At 40.8% G+C, this 8,377-nt stretch overlaps 1 non-coding gene across 1 annotated transcript; it reads left to right on the plus strand.

The window, feature by feature from the left end:
* The first annotated feature begins 7,868 nt into the window (after window positions 1–7,868).
* Window positions 7,869–7,942, plus strand: trnai-aau (transfer RNA isoleucine (anticodon AAU)). The gene has a single exon. It is a non-coding gene; the product is annotated as a tRNA-Ile (tRNA).
* The last annotated feature ends 435 nt before the right edge of the window (window positions 7,943–8,377 follow it).

An 8,377-nucleotide genomic window follows, 5' to 3' on the forward strand; every position in this document is an offset into this window, starting at 1 on the left:
ATTTGCACAGGCGCTTTTCTCTGCTCTGGGTACCTGAGGCACGTAGTACTGGAGTACGTAGTACTGGCCGGTCTGGGATGAGGTGAAGGGCATGGGCGTCAGGAACATCATGATGGGCTGGCCGGACACGGGTCGAAAGGAAGCGCTGTTACTTGGAATGGCAGGCTGGGCTGTCTGCATCTGAGGGATCTGGAAAAGCTGGGAGAGGAGAGGAGTGGAGAGTGAGGGTCACAGAGCAGCGTGGCGTATGCCGCAGCAGCCGGCTCAGACGCTCGGAGTGAAGACTTTAGTCAAGAGTTGAGTCGTGGACTCTACAGCAGTTGTACTGGGAATGTTGAGGAGATATATACATAAAAAAAAAAGTTTAAAATTTAAGGGATTTTGAATGTCCTATTATGCTAGGCATGCAAGATACAAAAAGAAAACCTTTCAAGAGTCTGTTTCACATGCATGGCACTAATACAAGGGTGAATGAACTAGCATGAAAAATTAAACAATTACAATGATGGATGCAGCTAATTAGCCATGATTGCAGGAGAGGGGATATATATGTAAAAGACAACTAATCTTGAATGTAAATTTGTACCGATAACCTGAGTCTATCAAAGCCAATGCTGACAAAATATGACATGAGCTAGAATTCAGAATGTGACAAACCCCCATCCCAGTTGGCTTTGATGCTCAGAATGGGAACACAGTGAGGGAATTCCTTCTACATGAGAAACAGTAAAATGAGCCTAAGACGTGATTCTCACATACTGTCTCCCACCGAGCTGTTGCCATCTTAACATTTTCTGGACATAAAATCCTCCCTCCAGCAGTTATGCAGGCAGGCAGAAATGAACCTTTGTATGGGCTCCTGGGTAATGGAGCAGCCATACCATGTCCAAAACAGATTATTAAAAAGCACTGGAGTCCAAAGGAAATAAAAAGAAACAGACTAAAAAAGACTAAACATAAAAGACTAAACATAGGTGCTGGCATCCTCCGAACTGGGGAGCAGAGTGGAGCGCAGGTGCACCACTGAGCTACTGGAATGTCTTTCAATGCATTTTTTGAAGACTGCAAAATTACCTGAATGGATCTCAATCCTCCCTTGAATATTGAAGCAGGAACGAGAGAGAAGCTAGTGGAAGAACGCACTAATGGGTGTAGAGGGTCAGAGAGACTGTAACACGCTCAGATACACTGGCACACACAATTTAAACAAATCTTTAAACAAATTTAAACCAAACCAAGTTTTTTTTTTTTTTTAAATGATGGAATTGAACACTGTTGTTACAGTGGAATTGTGAGGTCAGAGGCAGAGCAAATGTGTTCCACTAACCTTCCTGGCCCTTTAAGTGCACTACTGCAGATAGACTGAAAACAAATTTCACCTAAATAAAATCACACTGTAACACTGAAAACATAAACACAGACAAGCACTGAATGAGTGGTAAAGGGCATTAAAGCCTAAGTATTACATGGAGATCACCGCTCACATTTTCAATTCTTTCCTTTGACAAAACAACTCACATCAACGGCCAAGGCACTGCACTGCCTTTCTAAAAGGAGATGGCAGATGGCACTATCAATTAGCTTCACTCAAAAATGGGAGAAAACAAGGAATGCGGCATGTTATGCGCTCGTGCACATAGTTCGGTCACACGTCTCTGCTATGGTCTTCCAACGTACACTGCCCTTGATATGAGGCAATATGGCAACCTACTGTAAGCTCAACCTTGGGTCACGATATCATGCAGAGCCTTCATAATACCCTATGCTTCTGTGCATGTGCTAGTCAGATTCAAGCTCAAATATCGTCTCTCTCAGCTAGCACAGCCTGACCTCATCTGTCTACAAAACTTCCAAGAGGTCTCCGGTACACTAGACAAATGTTGCTGTTTTGTATTCACAGAGAACATTTATCCAAGTATGTGTACAGATCAAAAAGTTGGGATGCGGCTGGGAGACAGGAATCCATCTGCCTCTGAGATTGATGTGTGAGTTGGGGAGGGGAGTGCAGTGGCTAGAACACTAAACTTGGCGAGGTTTTACCACAGGCACACAGAGGAGCATGCAGCATACAGTGGGAGGTGCTGCGCTGCGGCGGTGGACATTAGCTGCTGGTGGGCAGGATGAGAGAGCAAACTGGGGGTGGAGGAGGGTGGGGGGAGCCAGGCAGAGACTGTGGGGGCAGGATGCGTGCAGACGCATGTCACATGCTGCAGGAATCTGGACCATGTTGCTGACAAGTTCATTGAATGTTTTGAAGCCAACTACAGCACATGCATGTCTGTGTTGTATCTGGGCTTGGTGGATTAGGGTCAAGGAAGACTTATTTTTAGCTGAAGATGTCTATCAATAGCAACACACTTAACTGCAGATAACCATATTTACTGCTAAACTTTGGCTGACATCTCAAGTGAGGCGCACTTCATACAGAATGAATACAAGAGTTAATTTACTGTCTTGTGCAGTTCAATATAACAAGCTCATGGTTCATTGCAGGTGGAGCCACCGTCCTTGTTGATTGAAAACCTTAAGAAGCAGAAGCAACAGTCCTATTCCAAGCTAGAGAAAAAAGGCACAGGACTCTCACACAGCAGACTCTGAAATGGAGGATCTCTCACATTAAGGTATGGCTATGCAGCCTTGAATTTTTATCTCCAGACATTCTTGTGTGGTTCCTAGATTTTTCCCACATTCCAGTCCTTTTCTCAAGTACACTTTAAATAGAAAATAAAGTAATGAATTGAAGGGAATAGCCGGTGCCATCTTTATTCTGAGCTCAATGTTGCATACAGACGAGGTATTGACCACAGAATGTCTAACAGTCTCAGGTGGGTTCAATATTTATACATTTTCATCAAGTTACAAAACCATTTTTTTTTTAAATTGTATCTTTAGGTGGTATCCTGGCCTCAATCCTGGACTTGCCACAGAGGCCATATTTGGTCATTCTCACTTCCTGCTTACTTCTGAAGCCTAATTTGGTCTTTTACAATTCCTGCCATCATATTATTACATTAATAATTTCATTTTATTACCTCACTTGAGTACACCTCTAGCTGGATATTGAACCACTTGGTTGTAATCCTAAATGAATCATGAATGATACAATCAAAGGATCACTGCTTGAAGCCAAGCAAAAAAGTTAGATTTTTCACATTCACAGACATGAAGAACCAGCAGGACGAATCAAGACTCATGTGAACTGTGTGGGAAAGTAGACTTTTCACATACTGTAGAACAAAACCGCTTTGATGAAGTTGTAAGCAAAGTGCTATTAAGAACATAAGCCTGTGTAAATCCTGATAAGCAATTGTAGTTCAGAAGTGTTTGAATATGTGTATTGTTTGTTTGTATTTTCACAGGCCAAAAACAAGTACTGATTAGCAAGATTTACTACCTCCCAGTACACCATTTCTTTTTACTGCCTGAGTAGATGTTGATGGAAGTCAAAAGGGCAACAGAAGCAACAGCCATCTGGTGGTTGCTTCCAGACTACCAGATCAGCTTGATATTCTCTATTGCCTCTCTCTGGCAGAATACCCACCAGGTCATTCCACATTTGCATAGTTTTGGTGATGCTCTTTGCTTTGGCTTCAGTGTCACTTTGGTGGGCTTCTTTGGGTGGGATGATTCCCCCGCTGAGAGTGTGCGGGCTGTTGTGGAGAGAGGATGTGTCTCCAGAGTCACATCCAGACCCACATATGGCCAGCACAACCAGAAAAGCACAGGTGAGGAAGGCAAGGCTTCTGAGAGCTACCAGCCAAGCAGGTGTGGACAGAAAAGAGGTGCTCTGTAGCAAAGAGAAAGGAAGCTGATTGCTTGGTATGTAAAAGGACAGAAACCTGGAAGCTGGTGTGGATAGTATGAAACCCACCAAAAATGAAAACAACAGCTTCATTTGGAAAGAAAACAAAACAAAAAAAACAAAAAAAACCCCACAAAATGCAACAAGAGAGAACAGGTCTTTGCTTATCTTAGATAAATCAATGTTTGAAATAATCAATGCTTTAAAAAGCATGGTAGCCAGGAACAAAAAAGTAACCAAAAGTATTCAAGTATCCATTTTTTTATATCAATTTTTATCTCTGACAAAGAAGATGTGGAGGGGAACCTGGGAGCCTGTTGGACAGGGTAATGAACTGGATTGCAGGCTCAAACACTGTATGCACTTATATGCACTTGAAGGACAGTGTTCACTACCAGTTCCGTGTACGCCTTTTTTTCTATCGTCACTTTGTATCAACTGGGAAGGAGCAACTGTCATTCACACCCAACAGGAATGCAGCTAGATGTGAGCTTGAGAATTCTTGGCTATAGAATCGCCAAAAACTATCTTAAGCACTTTAGCACCATTCTAAGACAACCATTGACAATAATACTCACCTTAATGAATTCTTTGTCTGCATCTTGGCTGCATCTGAGCTGGTGGTTGAAAAGCAGGGCCCGCAGCTGTCGGTTCTGGTGCTGGATGTCATACTGCTTAGCTGTCTGACAGGCCCGCACAACTCGTAGGTCTGTTCAAGGTGGCACTTGTACACCTCAATTTCCATCGTAATTGTCCTGTACAACCATTAAAAATTTGACAGAAGTTAAAAAACAGCAGAACGGTTTGTTACAACTGGAAAAAAATAAATAAGAAAATATTGTTTGTTGTTGTACATGAAAGTCAGAGAGCCATGAGGATAAGCCCTCTTGTCCAAAGTTCTGATCAGCAGTTATGACCTCCTAACACTGCAATCAAAATGCACGGGCAAAAGATGCATTACTGAAAAAACACTCTGCACATCTGGATTTCATGTCACCACAGTCAAAGTTGAAGGCTTTGTTCGGTGAAAAGAAAACAAATGTATCAAAGTTGATGTTATACTCAGTAAGAACTCAGTACAGTAAGAAACTGCAAAATACTCAGAAAACTCTGTGCATGAGTCAGTGGCTCAATAGTCCAACTAAAATCAGCCAGGACCACAGTTTAGTTGGGTTAAACATGAGTCAACTAAATCCTTAGTCAGAGAATGATATTCTGTCTTTGCTGCTTACATGATCAGCTTCTTTCAAATAGCCATGTAAACTTAGTTATTTAGGAATAATATCAAACTACATGTGGGCCATCAGATCCTGTTTGCCCTTGAAGACCCACTCACAATCTTTGCCCAAGTCCAGCAATGGACATGCATTACCTTGCACAGTTTCACAGCTCTGGCACTGCAATCAACAATGCATACGTCTTAACTAAGAAGGCAACAGTTCAAATGGAAAACCTACTTCCTCTCTGGGAGTGAAGGAAGCCAGCTGCTTGATCTTCAGTGTCTGGTTGAGTCTTGGATGCATCAAGCACAGGGACACCAGCTGATACCCCATGGTTGAGGTGCTCCATATATTGTGCAAGGATCGGTTCGTTATAATCACCATTCTGCATTTTTTAACAGCAGCAACAGCATAAAATGGTTCAGGTAAGGGTGCATCATTGGAAGACTTTCACTAAAATATGTCCTCACCATGTCTCAAATACAGCAATACCTCTTAGAAGCCATTGTACTGCACACAGAATGGACAGTCTCAGCAGTTTCTGTTCTCATATGGAACCTCAGTGTTTTGATTACAGAACCAGCAATTCACAATGACATGAACTGGTTTCTTCCCATTGAATAGGGAGTTTATATATATAAATGAATTTGATCAAACTATAGCAATGATTGTGAGCAAGGAGCTTTCATTTTACAGCCTAAAAATGAAAGTGGCAAATAAATGTATGTTACAAATAAACCAAACTTGAAACGTTATATGAATAGCTTCATGTTGAATATACACAGTTAATCAGTCATTACAAACTACATTCTATTAATACAGAATGTTTATGAAAGTTAATTTAATCTAATTAACAATAAATGAACAGTCGAATATTGTAGTTCAAACAGTCCGATAGCTGTAGTAATGGCTTAACTCATTTTGCTTATTTAGAGAGAACGATACATTTGAAAACCCACAGGTTTGTGAATTTGGGTCTCTAAATCATACAAAAGTAGGTTTTCTATTGCTGAACAGTTAGCTAGCTAACAAACTACCAGCACCTAAACGATCAAAGTTGAAAGCTGAACAATGAAATGGTTCCACAAGGAATGGTTTATAGCCCCGAGTTTGACACTCGCTGACCTCAACTGTTAGCTAGCTAACTAGCGTATCGCTGTGATAAAGCGATACAATCTTTAGCAATGAGGACATGAATAAAGTATCCTTTACAATTTTCACAATATTGTGAAATTTAATTTGCTGGCATTGGAGGTTATTAAATATTCACAATATCAATAATAATTCCTTGGCTCACAGAATCAGACATTACATTTTTGCTGTTATGGCAGCTGTTATAAAGATCATATTTATACAGAACCCTGTTCAGTTAGTGCTAGTATTGAGGAACCATTGCATAACTAACAGCGGTACAGAGGCAGAAACATCATGTGTTCAGATGAATAACTGGATGTGTGTGAGACAGTCTGTGAGAGGTTTGCATTTGTGTGTTGCATGACTATGAGTGGGAAAACCATATAAAGGTAAAAACATTACCTCTGCAACAAGGATCTCTTCTATTTGAAGGAAAGGTTTAAGTTAGACACAGTCTCAACAGAGTAAGTTAAATCTGTCTGTGTTAAGACCAGTTGACATATCAGTGGTTTATCACTGATTATGTCTGCCACTGAGATACCACAAATTAAGCTTTCCAGATTCCAAGACATACAGTTGTGCAGTGTGAGCCATACATCAATTTGAAAACTTCAAAAGTCACGTAATGTGTGCATGGCATAAGCGTATTAGCAGGTCCCGAAAACATTTGCTATCAGAAAGGATTTCATCATAGAAAAAAACTACAAATTCTAGACTTGAGAATGTGAGCATCAATCCCACTAACACTCACATACTAAAAGAGCACTCTACCACTTGACCTAGTTCTCCTAGAGTGGGACTTGTTTGCAGATCGGACAAAAGCTGAAGACACAGTGGAATGGCAATTCTCTAGGAGATCATACCAAATCCTGCATCCACCCTAAATATTTCATCTAGCTGTGAAGTCAAAAAAGCTTATTCCTGAAATGACAGGAATAGTTCTTGCAGATTCTGATATGCTATGCAAACACTATAAAATGTGAGCTATGTTAGATCTGGCAGCCATTGGCTCTAACTGTCTCTTTTTATTGAGTTAAGCAATGCTTACAGAATAACTTTCTATGGCTTCAAATACTTCCAAGAATTAAACCTTGCAGAGCTCTGTAGCTAGACACATTGTCTCTGTCGGTTTGACATGTTCATTTGACAAACTAGCTAAAATAGCATCTTTTGGTTTGAATAAATTGCCCCTTAGACCCAGACAAAAAATTGCTCAAAATCTTTCTGCTTATTCATGCAGCAATGACACAGATTTCCAAAGAAAGAGGACGTATGGTTAAAGCTAGAAAAAAATGCCTACTCTGTGCTCAGGCAGAAAATCTGATATTTTAAATATGTCCCTAAAAGGTTTATATTCCTTGGCTCACAGAATCAGACATTACATTTTTGTTGTTATGGCAGATTTCATGGTGTAATAGACAGCACTATGTAACTCACAGCAATAAAGCTCAGTGGACTTTGCAATTGATGATTTCGTCACTGTGTACAACTGCACTGAATTGCTCTTTAACAAAAGCTTCTCCACATTTGCTTTTGAAGTTTAATTCAAAAGTTGGCTGCAGAATAACCATTTGTCAGAGGGAACAATAAGTGTCAACTTTCACCTATGCTCGGTCGAAAAAGTGGCCGTAATCTTGTGGACACCAAGTCTACAATTTCATGGAAAGGTTCCCTTCAGTGCTGTACCAAAAACTGCAAAATGAACGGAGAAAGGCCGATTAGCTCAGTTGGTCAGAGCGTGGTGCTAATAACGCCAAGGTCATGGGTTTGATCCCCATATGGGCCATGTGGGTTTTGTTTGATGAATGACCCCTTGTCAACAAACCACCTGTTTGAACTTGTGTTGCTTATAACATTGCTTGTAAATCACAATCTGCTAAGACATGTTCCAAGTACATGAGAGTGTGTTCTTGATTACAAAACTTTACCCATGGATTTGTGCTTGTTTACAAATCTTGGACAATGCAGAGAAAAGTATGAAATCAGAGGGACTCTGGCATTAGTGTAAGGCTCTCGATCGCTGTGTGAATAGGTCAAAGAAGCCATTCCAGAGGCATGCAGACAACCTGCATCCTCCCCATCAAATTATAGCCAGTTAGGTGTCTGGAAGTGCCAGGGAGTTCAAATCCTTTAGTCTGAAATGTGTTGGGATATGATTATGCCTGCCACTGAGGTCTGACAGCTCCACAGTTGCCTTGTGAAAAGAATACAGTATAGACCG

This window comes from Electrophorus electricus, unplaced genomic scaffold (genome assembly GCF_041902795.1).
Source record: "Electrophorus electricus isolate QZ-2024a unplaced genomic scaffold, ASM4190279v1 Scaffold60, whole genome shotgun sequence".
NCBI classification, from domain to species: Eukaryota; Metazoa; Chordata; class Actinopteri; order Gymnotiformes; family Gymnotidae; genus Electrophorus; species Electrophorus electricus.